At 48.2% G+C, this 12,144-nt stretch overlaps 1 protein-coding gene across 5 annotated transcripts in view; it reads left to right on the top strand.

Moving 5' to 3' along the window:
* The first annotated feature begins 1,158 nt into the window (after positions 1 to 1,158).
* The window catches only part of GNG12 (G protein subunit gamma 12), a 67,681-nt gene continuing 56,695 nt past the window's right edge, over positions 1,159 to 12,144 (top strand). The window contains exon 1 of one of the 5 annotated variants that reach the window (XM_074961559.1): positions 1,159 to 1,352. The gene's annotated coding sequence lies outside the window, so the exon portion shown is untranslated. The other 4 variants (XM_074961554.1, XM_074961555.1, XM_074961557.1 and 1 more) reach the window with 4 other exon arrangements.

Raw genomic sequence — 12,144 nt, forward strand, 5'->3', positions numbered from 1 at the left:
ATTGCCTTAGTGGTAAATCAAATCTGGGTTGACGTTGAGTGGGGTCTCAGAAAAGATAATTGTCATTTTCTCTGTGGACCACGAAGCTCGCCACTCATCCTCTATTGGAAATCCCTTGTCCGGTAAACTTATCCACAATGGGCAACATCAGGGCAGATGACCATTTGGTTGATTAAACAAGTCTTTATTTAACAGTAGATGTGGCATATCATGCAATATTGTCACGAGTTTTGCTATGCTTCCTCTTTGTGAACACTGGGTGGAGCAATATTGCAGAGAACTGGTGACCATGGTAGAGGAGTAATGCCCCTGGCACTGGGGCAGTGTCAGGGTATGGGGGGGTGGGATGAGTGCTGGCAGTGGGGTGGTATGATGGCGTTGGGTGGGATGCTTTTATGCCTTGGCATTGGGGCAGTGTGAGAGCATGGTGGTGGGGGTGGTATGACCCCCTGGCACTGGGGCAGGGTGCGGGGTGTTGTGGGAGCGGTGGAATGCCCTGGCACAAGAGTGGTCTGAGGGCGTGGGGAAGTGGCATGAATCCTGGCACTGAGGCAGTGTGAGGGTGCAGTGGGGGTGGTGGGAGGGCATAGTGGAGGGTGGTGGGATGCCCTGGCATGGGGGTGGTGTGAGAGCATTGGTGGGGGCAGTGTGACCCACTGGCACTGGGGCAGCACGTGGGCGGGGCGAGACGCAATGTGCTGCCCTGACACTGGGTTTGTGTGAGAGCAGGTTGTGGGTGGGAGTGGAGTGATGCTACAGCACTGGGGCAGTATGGGGGTGTGATGGGGGGCAGTGTGACACCCTGTCAGGGGGGCAGTGTGGGTATGCCCTGGCAGGGGGGTACAAGACTATGGGGGGGGGGCGGGGAAGGGATGACGCCATGGGGCGAGCCCTGACACTGAGGCGCTGTGAAGGAGCGGGGGAAGAAGGAGCAGGGGAAGGGGCCGTGTGAGGCCGGGGGGTATGACGCCGTGGTGGGTGGGGGATTCCCTGGCACGGGGGCGGTGTGAGGCCGGGGGTGCGCTGTGATGGGAAGCGATGGGATCCCTGGTACTGGGGCGGCGTGAGGCGGGGGGCAGCGCAGCGTCACCCGGAGAAGGGGCCCGAGGGGAGCAGCAGGCAGAGCCCCGCCCGCTTGGGCGAGGGGCACAGAGAGGGCGTCTCCCTGCCTGCCTCGGGCGCCGCCGGCAAACCCTGGGTCCTGTGGCGGGCGGGAGAGCTCCGGGCCCGGCCAGCCCCGCCGCCTCCCCCGCCCGGGGCCAGGCGGAGCCAGCCGCGGGAGGAGGAGCGGGTGAGAGGTCGGCCAGCTCCGGTCGCCCACAGAGGCTGAGTCCCGGGCGGAGAGGGCGGCGGTGAGTGCGGCGGCCCAGCAGGGGGTGGCGGGGAAAGGGCTCGGCTCGGCTCGGGTAAGCCCCGCAGGCGCTGGGGGGAAATCGCGGCTGGCGGCGACCCGCAGAACAGTGGCCAGCGCCGTGCCCGTGCGGCCGCTCTCCGCGCCGGCGTATCTGGCTCGGCGGGTGAGGTGGCTCCTGAGACCCCACCGCCCCGGCATGCCTGGCTGTGCGGGTGTGGTGCCCGAGACCTCCCCCCCAGTTACCCCCACCGCCCCGGCATGCCTGGCTCTGCGGGTGTGGTGCCCGAGACCTCCCCCCCCACCCCAGTTTCCTCCACCACCCCGGCATGCCTGGTTCTGCGGGTGTGGTGCCCGAGACCTCCCCCCCCCAGTTCCCCCCACCGCCCCGGCACGCCTGGCTCTGCGGGTGTGGTGCCCGAGACCTCCCCCCCAGTTACCCCCACCGCCCCGGCATGCCTGGCTCTGCGGGTGTGGTGCCCGAGACCTCCCCCCCCACCCCAGTTTCCTCCACCACCCCGGCATGCCTGGTTCTGCGGGTGTGGTGCCCGAGACCTCCCCCCCCCAGTTCCCCCCACCGCCCCGGCATGCCTGGCTGTGCGGGTGTGGTGCCCGAGACCTCCCCCCCAGTTACCCCCACCGCCCCGGCATGCCTGGCTCTGCGGGTGTGGTGCCCGAGACCTCCCCCCCAGTTACCCCCACCGCCCCGGCATGCCTGGCTCTGCGGGTGTGGTGCCCGAGACCTCCCCCCCCACCCCAGTTTCCTCCACCACCCCGGCATGCCTGGTTCTGCGGGTGTGGTGCCTGAGACCTCCCCCCCCCCAGTTCCCCCCACCGCCCCGGCATGCCTGGCTCTGCGGGTGTGGTGCCCGAGACCTCCCCCCCCCCAGTTCCCCCCACCGCCCCGGCATGCCTGGCTCTGCGGGTGTGGTGCCCGAGACCTCCCCCCCCCCAGTTCCCCCCACCACCCCGGCATGCCTGGCTCTGCGGGTGTGGTGCCCGAGACCTCCCCCCCCCCCCCAGATCCCCCCACCGCCCCGGCATGCCTGGCTCTGCGGGTGTGGTGCCCGAGACGCCCCCCCCAGTTTCCTCCACCACCCCGGCATGCCTGTTCTGCGGGTGTGGTGCCCAAGACCCCCCCAGTTCCCTCCACTGCCCCGGCATGCCTGGCTTTGCGGGTATGGTGCCCGAGACACATCCCCCCCCCCCCGGCATGCCTGGCTCTGCGGGTGTGGTGCCCGAGACCTGCCCCGGCATGCCTGGCTCTCCGGGTGTGGTGCCCGAGACCCCCCCCCCAGTTCCCCCCACTGCCCCGGTATGCCTGGCTCTGCGGGTGTGGTGCCCAAGACCCCCATCTCCCTCCCTGCCCCGCCCCTGCTGAGGCTGACCCTGGGGGAAGGTGCCTCCTGAGACACCCCCGTCCTCTCCCACGCCTGCCCGCTGTGGCGTGACTGGCGGTGGGAGAGTGAGGGGTGATATTCACATGCTCCTCCAGCGTGGTTAGCACACAGGGCAAATGGTTATTGAACTTCTCTCCCTGCATAGAGAGTGTGCCTGCTTATATAAGTGCCAGAGATGGAAGTGATGGCAGGGTATTGGGAGTGACTTATTACAGGAACTTCCCAGCAGGTGTGGAAATAGCACCTACCCTGGCTGGCTAGCCTAGTTTTCCACTTGCTGCTGTCCCTTCAGCCACTTCCTTAGAGTTGAATCAACCCCCACGCAAACACCTTCTGCCCCATCTTTGTGATACTGCTAAATTTATGGGGTAATAGTACTTGATACTGTTACAGGTGGGAAAAGGAAATACCTTGATCCTCGATGGGAACAATCATGACAGGACTTAAACCTATGGTAGAACACATCGTCTGGGGATTGTCTGGTGATAGTTGTCACTTTATTACTGAATATTTAATATATTTTCCCCCAAAACTAGTGGCAAAACTAGTCTTAAGGGAAGTGTGGTAACAGAAAGAAAGAAGGAAGTTAATTAAGGTGTCCTGTCATGTTTAGTGTTTGTCTGTTTGCCATGTTTGGCCTGTTTGCTGCTGGGAAAAAATATGCAACTTGTTGAAAATTCCATCTGGATCTAAACTCTGTTATCTATCTTCTCATCCTTATTACCTGTTTATCCCCTATTCCCCAAGCTGCTTTTGGGGACAGAATATTTACATTCACTAGTGTAATGACAGTTGTTTCAGAGGCTGGTATACTGTATACAGATAATCTTTTAGCTGATGTCAAAAAGTGTATTTGTTTTAAGAAAGAGTTTGGCTCTGCTTTTAAAGTGTATTAAACCTTCAAAATATTGCACATCCTCTTATGCTTGCGTGTAGCAATCTCTGGTGTTTCAGCTGCAGAAGTGAATGGATAAATCAGATAATGACCAATCTAAATCAGCCAAGGTTTTAGTTAGCAAGTTTGTGCTTTTTTTAACTTCCCCCACAAATTTCAATTTTGCATTAAAGCCAACATATATTTAGACTGATTTTATTTAATTTCAGTTAGTTACATATCCCTACTAAAAACCCCAATCAATTGTTAAAAATTACACTGAGTATGTAGCTATAAAAGTTCTGCTTAAACAAAAACATATTTGGAATAAGTATCTTTCCATCCATTGTGAATACTGATTAATTTTTATTCAGTATGTCTTTATAGTGTATGTTAGTGATCTGAGCATGAGGCTGGAGTCAGAAATTGCTGTGATCTAATCCTAGCATTGACACTGATTTGCTGTATAGCCATGGACAAATCACTTACAGCTGTGTCTCATTTTCCGCATCTATAAAGTGGGAATCACAAAATTCCAAAAAGGAAAGTTGTGTTGATTAAGGCCCCAGTCCTGCAACTATTTTTGTGGGCAGACAAGAACTTCATTGGGGCTCTGTGCTGGTCTAGTAGTCTGTCTTCATGCAACAAGTTGCAGATTGGGTCTAATTAGTGCATTTAAGTAGAAACATGTTATATTATTAATCAAAATGTGCCTCACTAACACTTGTGACTTGTCTTATATATAAATTTACTTTAGTCATTCTTAAACTGCAATAGCTTATGCCAGGCTAATATTCATGATGTTTTTAATGAGAGAAATTCTTTAAGATCCATCTAGATGATGTTTTTATTGTATTTTTTAGCATTATGTATAAAATAATATTTAAAGTGATTTGTCACATTTTCCCCAATATTGCAGTTAATTTAGAGCTAATCATAATAGGTTATTAGTTTGTATTTACTTTAATTGTAGATTAGCTTGAAAATAAAACTCCATGAGTAAGTGACCAGTACTGTATAGTAGTACTATTGTCTGCTGGTCCAACACAAACTAAATGCGGTTAAAGGATTAGTATACAGTTAATGACTTCTAAATCTCCTATTTTATCTCCCCATTGTATATTTTAGAGCAATTTGGGAGCTTTTTAATCAAGTGCTAAATGTCAGAATACATTTCATGAATTGCTTTCCCTTAGAAATTTAGTGCAATAAAGCAATCTTATCTGCATAATTATAAAGCTAATCAAGTTACATACATTTAGTAATGAAACACTTCGAATTTGTTCTGAGACTTCTAACTTCATCTCTTTTTTTGGATATATTGCTGTCTCAGAAGTATACACACTTCAATTCTATTTTTAATATTTTAGCACAGATACTGAGTTATAACAAACATACATTTTCAGCTACTTGTTTCATTTTAAATAATATGTATAATTCAGATCTGTAGTTATGTAGTAACTAATTCTGTGGATACTAAAGGTCTGAATTCTTGGGCCCTGATCCTGCAAAAGCTCAGGACCTTGGAGCCTAACTCATAAACAATGTGTCTGTGGCTCTACGAGTACAACCTGTGGAATATCTTAAATGCTGGCTTCACAGCAGGCTTATGTGTTCTTGGGATATTGGGTCTGTCCTGGAAGATATTGAACAACATAAGTTTTACAGAAGGTAGTAGCTCAGTTGCTGTACAGACAAAGCTCCCCAGCTCCTGATTCTTGGTCTGTTGGTTAGGCCCTGCAGCGGAAGCAAACCAATAGGAATTAGTCCAGCAGCCTGGTTCTAATGAACTGACCTACCCTATCCCATAATACAAGAACAAAGACAGACTAAATTAAATTGACAAATTTTAAAATGAATAAAAAGTACTTTTTATGCAATATAAAATTAACTTGTGAAACTTGCTGCCACAGAAATAAGCAAGTAACTTGGCAAGATTCATAAAAGGATTGAAGCCATCTAGAAATGAAATTAGCATCTGCATTTATAAAATAAAGGATAAAAATGACAAGGGCTATCAGCCCTCTTGCTTTGGTGCAGGGACCAATGACCTGCACCTGCTTAAATTGAAATCCGTAATAAAATGTATTAACTTCAGTGAGAGCAAGGAGCAGGATCTTTTCTCAAATCCTGAGTTGGGCTGAGGACTTGCAATTCCCAGTGGAACCAAACCGGCAGATTGTTTGGCATCTCTCTGGATTTGGTCCAGTTTTATCACTGCTGGACTCAGGCAGCTTTTTTCCCCTCAATGTGGTGATATTGCATGGACTAGACCTAATCTCTCTAAGGACGTTTCTACACATTAAAATTAATCCAGAATAAATTAAGAATTTAAGGTGGATTAACTATCCATGTGAGGACACTCTAACTCTATATGTGGATGCTTTTATTCTAGAATAAATCAGAAATAGCTATACTGGAATAACTCCACATGTGGACAAGTCCTACCCTGAGTATCATAATGGTATTTCAGATGGACCATAGGACAATTCTGCAATTGATGTGGCAATTCCTCTGCTCCTAACTATAAACCAGTGTGTGCATGTGACTGGATGTGTAAATCAGTGGGGGGAAGGTTTGCTTGATAAGTGAACATTTTCCAGTGTCTAGCTTCCAAGGATTAATAAGAACTATCAGTGAGTTTAAAAGAAGATTAATGAAAATTACCTCAAGAGTGACTTTTAATAATAGTAGTGGTGTGTGTGTGTGTACCTATATAATGAATGAGGGTTTCAGGATTTTTTTCCCCACACAGAAAATGTCTTGCAAATATGTTAGCTGGAGGGGAGAGTGTAGTTTCTTTCCTAAGTGTGAACAAATTGCTTTGTTTCATGATGACAGTTGGCAACAAAATGGCAAATTTAGGCAGCCCACTTACAAACTTTGGGGTATAAAATTCTCGCTGGAAAAACAATATAGGGGATATCAAGAAAGGGCGAAGGGAGGCAATGCTTGTAGACTGCTGTTATGGTCTGTCTTTCCATGCCTGCCTCTGCTTTCCTCTATAATAGGCAGATTTCCCTCCTCCATTCTGGATGTGCAAAAGATCCCGAATGCAGTGGAACCCTGTGCAGTCTGCAGCGCCTACCCGTTGCACTTACAGCTCTATGGGGCTCTATGCTTTCTAGTGCAGGGGTAGGTTTTGAAGACGGGAGAGACAGGTGGACTCATAACTGTTCGGCTCCACCTGTCAAACCTAATAGGGATGCTTCATTTTTGAGGCTGCTGAAGTCTTGGCTGTGGAGCAGCCTTGGTACCACTTCCCATTTTGACCCTGTGGAGGGACTACTGTTCCTGATCAGTGTGGACATGCCCAGTTTGGCATGCACACCCATTGGCTGAGCAGTGCTATATGTACTGACTGAAAATGGCAAACTGGGAGAGAGGGAATGTTGCAGGTTCTTCTGCCTCTTCACACCATTGTTTACCCAAGACCTCACCTTTGCTTTCACATATATTGTACTAAATCCAGTGTGCAACTAATATAATTGTTACATGAATCACTGAATTTTCTTTGTGGATCAGCAGATTTCTCCATCTTGTTTTGTCTTCTAAATGCACCGTCACCACCAACCTGCACCTGTTGAGTGTCTTGCTGAACCACTGGCACTGGAACACTTTTGAACACCACCAACCTGCCACACCTGTTGAGTGGGGGTGCTGAAAGCCAGTGTCTCCCCAAACTTTTTACTTCACACCCCCTTTACCCTGTCCGTGCCCCCTCTTCCCAGAGCTGGGGCCAGGACTGGGCCGTGGCTCTGGGAGGGTGGGGGGGACGCGAACAGGGGTAAGGGGGCTGAGGCTGGGACCATAGCTGGGGCCGGGGCCCCGCACAAAATCTTGGGGTGCTGCAGCATCCCCCGCATCCCTAGTTCCCACGCCTATGGGCTGAAGTGGTCTCTCGCTGGGTTTGGTAATCTGTGAATAGTTTCATTAGCCACATCAAAAGGAGATATGGTAGGATCATCCACAAGCACAGTGGGAAAGAAAACACTGACACTCATTGTTTGGTGGGAATAGTCTCTAGATCGGCTATTGAAAAGTCCAGTCTTCAGAGTTCTTGGAAATTTTAAAATGACCTAACATTTCAGTGTATATGTGCACAGCTGCTCATTTCACATAATATGCACATATGACTTAGTCCTAAGTAATTACTTTTTCACCATAACGATAATTATTTGTATTGTATTAGTGTCTAGAGGCCCCAGTTGAAATCAGTGCTCCATGGTGCTAGATTCTGTACGTACACCTAGTAAGAGATTGACCATGCCCTGAAAAGATTGCATTTAGGACTGGGTGTACATTTTTGGCAAATGGTAAATTTTGCTAAAAACTGCTGTCTCAGCTAAATAAAAAATTAGGATTTTTTTTTTAAAGTCAAATCGACAGGTTTTTTTGTTCTTTCTTTTTTTTTTTAAATGTTGAGTTAATGATTTCTCTCTCTCTCTCTCAACCCTCCCCCCCCCATTTTGGTGAGGGGAAAAAATGAAAACAAATCAATTTAGTTTGAAAACTAACAGCATTCTTTTGGGATTTTCAGTTCAGCCATTGAACCAAAAATTGATTATTCAGTCTGCTCTAATCATGTTCTAATGTAATGGATATTTGCTTAGGCTATGTCTACACTACACAGCTTTTAGTGACATGGCTGTGTCGCTAAAGTCACGCCATGTAGCCGCCATTTGTCCGCTCTCCTGTCGACAAAAAACTTCCACCCCCATCAAGCAGCGTTTGTGTTGTCGGCAGGAGAGTGCTCCTGCCGACAACACCCTGTTCACACCAGCACTTGTCGCAGCAAAACTTTTGTCTTTTTTGGGGATGGGGGGGGGTGTTTGTGTTTTAACTTTCGGAAAGACACAAGTTTTGTTGCTCAGTTGCCAGTGTAGACATAGCCTTAGTAACATTACATCAATAGGTGATGATACTGTGTCCATGGGACAGAACACCACATATTGCTGCATGTTCCTGGCAGGAAAAATCAGTTTAGAAAGGGGGCTGTGGAGGGCTGCTGCTAGTCAGAACACAATTGTGCTACTTTGGTAGTGTATACTAGTATCAGATATATGTGTAGGTCAAGAATTTTGTCCCTGCTATTTAGATGTCAGCTAGGCTTGTTCTGTTTATACCATCTTTCTTTCCATCCCTTTTCCATATTTTTTTTAAAACTTGCAGTACAAACATTTCACTTTGACATGATTTAGTTTCAGGTTTAGTCATAAACTTGTTCTAAGCATTATTTTTTCACTCTGCTTAATGTACAACCATTCTATCATACAACATCTCGTAAAAGTTGACAGTTAAAGTGAAGCAGCTGTCCTATCTCGGGGCCTCTCCTTCTGCCCCTCCACCCCCACGAACATGATACAGTTCTGTGGTGACCTAGAATCCTATTTTCGATGTCTCCGACTCAAGGAATATTTCCAAAATACCTCTGAACAACATACTAATCCACAGAGGCCTCCAGACCAACATTACAAAAAAAAAGGATTCTAGGTGTACTCCTCCTGAAGGTCGAAACAACAGACTGGACTTCTACATAGAGTGCTTCCGCCGACGTGCACGGGCTGAAATTGTGGAAAAGCAGCATCGCTTGCCCCATAACCTCAGCCGTGCGGAACACAATGCCATCCACAGCCTCAGAAACAACTCTGACATCATAATCAAAAGGCTGACAAAGGAGGTGCTGTTGTCATCATGAATAGGTCGGAATATGAACAAGAGGCTGCTCGGCAGCTCTCCAACACCACTTTCTACAAGCCATTACCCTATGATCCCACTGAGAGTTACCAAAAGCAACTACAGCATTTGCTCAAGAAACTTCCTGAAAAAGCACAAGATCAAATCCGCACAGACACACCCCTGGAACCCCGACCTGGGATATTCTATCTACTACCCAAGATCCATAAACCTGGAAATCCTGGGCGCCCCATCATCTCAGGCATTGGCACCCTGAGAGCAGGATTGTCTGGCTATGTAGACTCCCTCCTCAGGCCCTACGCTACCAGCACTCCCAGCTACCTTCGAGATACCACTGACTTCCTGAGGAAACTACAGTCCATCGGTGATCTTCCTGATAACACCATCCTGGCCACAATGGATGTAGAAGCCCTCTACACCAACATTCCACACAAAGATGGACTACAAGCCGTCAGGAACACTATCCCTGATAATGTCACGGCTAACCTGGTGGCTGAACTTTGTGACTTTGTCCTTACCCATAACTATTTCACATTTGGGGACAATGTATACCTTCAGATCAGCGGCACTGCTATGGGTACTCGCATGGCCCCACAGTATGCCAACATTTTTATGGCTGATTTAGAACAAGGCTTCCTCAGCTCTCGTCCCCTAACGCCCCTACTCTACTTGCGCTATATTGATGACATCTTCATCATCTGGACCCATGGAAAAGAAGCCCTTGAGGAATTCCACCATGATTTCAACAATTTCCATCCCACCATCAACCTCAGCCTGGTCCAGTCCACACAAGAGATCCACTTCCTGGACACTACAGTGCTAATAAACAATGGTCACATAAACACCACCCTATACCGGAAACCTACAGACAGCTATTCCTACCTACATGCCTCCAGCTTTCACCCTGACCACACCACACGATCCATCGTCTACAGCCAAGCTCTGTGATACAACCGCATTTGCTTCAACCCCTCAGACAGAGACAAACACCTACAAGATCTCTATCAAGCATTCTTACAACTACAGTACCCACCTGCGGAAGTGAAGAAACAGATTGATAGAGCCAGAAGAGTTCCCAGAAGTCACCTACTACAGGACAGGCCTAACAAAGAAAATACCAGAACGCCACTAGCCGTCACCTTCAGCCCCCAACTAAAACCCCTCCAACGCATTATTAAGGATCTACAACCTATCCTGAAGGATGACCCAACACTCTCACAAATCTTGGGAGACAGGCCAGTCCTTGCCTACAGACAACCCCCCAACCTAAAGCGAATACTCACCAACAACCACATACCACACAACAGAACCACTAACCCAGGAACCTATCCTTGCAGCAAAGCCCGTTGCCAACTGTGCCCACATATCTATTCAGGGGACACCATCACAGGGCCTAATAACATCAGCCACACTATCAGAGGCTCGTTCACGTGCACATCCACCAATGTGATATATGCCATCATGTGCCAGCAATGCCCCTCTGCCATGTACATTGGTCAAACTGGACAGTCTCTACGTAAAAGAATAAATGGACACAAATCAGATGTCAAGAATTATAACATTCATAAACCAGTCGGAGAACACTTCAATCTCTCTGGTCACGCAATCAGAGACATGAAGGTCGCTATCTTACAACAAAAAAACTTCAAATCCAGAGTCCAGCGAGAAACTGCTGAATTGGAATTCATTTGCAAATTGGATACTATTAATTTAGGCTTAAATAGAGACTGGGAGTGGCTAAGTCATTATGCAAGGTAGCCTATTTCCCCTTGTTTTTTCCTCCCCGCTTCCCCCCCCCCCCAGACGTTCTGGTTAAACTTGGATTTATGCTGGAAGTGGCCCACCTTGATTGTCATGCACATTGTGGGGAGAGTGGTCAGTTTGGATGAGCTATTGCCAGCAGGAGAGTGAGTTTGTGTGTGTGTGTAGGGGCGGGGGGTGAGAAAACCTGTATTTGTGCTGGAAATGGCCCACCTTGATTTTCATGCAGGTTGTAAGGAGAGTGGTCACTTTGGATAGGCTATTACCAGCAGGAGAGTGAGTTTGTGTGTGTGGTTTTTGGAGGGGGGTGAGGGGGTGAGAGAACCTGGATTTCTGCAGGAAATGGCCCACCTTGATTATCATACACATTGTGAAGAGAGTGGTCACTTTGGATGGGCTATTACCAGCAAGAGAGTGAGTTTGTCTGTGGGGGGGCGGAGGGTGAGAAAATCTGGATTTGTGCTGGAAATGGCCCAACTTGATGATCACTTTAGATAAGCTATTACCAGCAGGAGAGTGGGGTGGGAGGAGGTATTGTTTCATGGTGTCTGTGTATATAGTGTCTTCTGCAATTTCCACAGTATGCATCCGATGAAGTGAGCTGTAGCTCACGAAAGCTCATGCTCAAATAAATTGGTTAGTCTCTAAGGTGCCACAAGTCCTCCTTTTCTTAAAGTGAAGGGTGAGATCCTTGGAAGTTTGGAGAATGTAAAACTGAATTTTATCTTGGTGGGTAATGTATATAGAAAACCCATTCTTTCATATGGGCTGGTATTTAAACGTTGACTTTACAGCTGCAGAGACTGGTATTTTCAGTTCCCTGCCCAATCGTCGTCTTGTAGTTTGTGACCCACCCTTGTTAAACAGGGAGTTGTAACATGTTAAATGAAGTCCTGCTGGATCTTGCATTCTTAATAGATAGTTATCTGTGAATGCTCATGCAGGTAGGTGTTCTTAGGAAAACACAGTGTCTGGAACAACTTTTCTCACTTGCATGGGTGGAGATTGGGCAGTTTGTATTGAGGCTCAAAGGCAACTGTAAATTTCATTTAACTATTTGA

Source organism: Natator depressus, chromosome 8, assembly GCF_965152275.1.
Source record: "Natator depressus isolate rNatDep1 chromosome 8, rNatDep2.hap1, whole genome shotgun sequence".
NCBI lineage: Eukaryota > Metazoa > Chordata > Testudines > Cheloniidae > Natator > Natator depressus.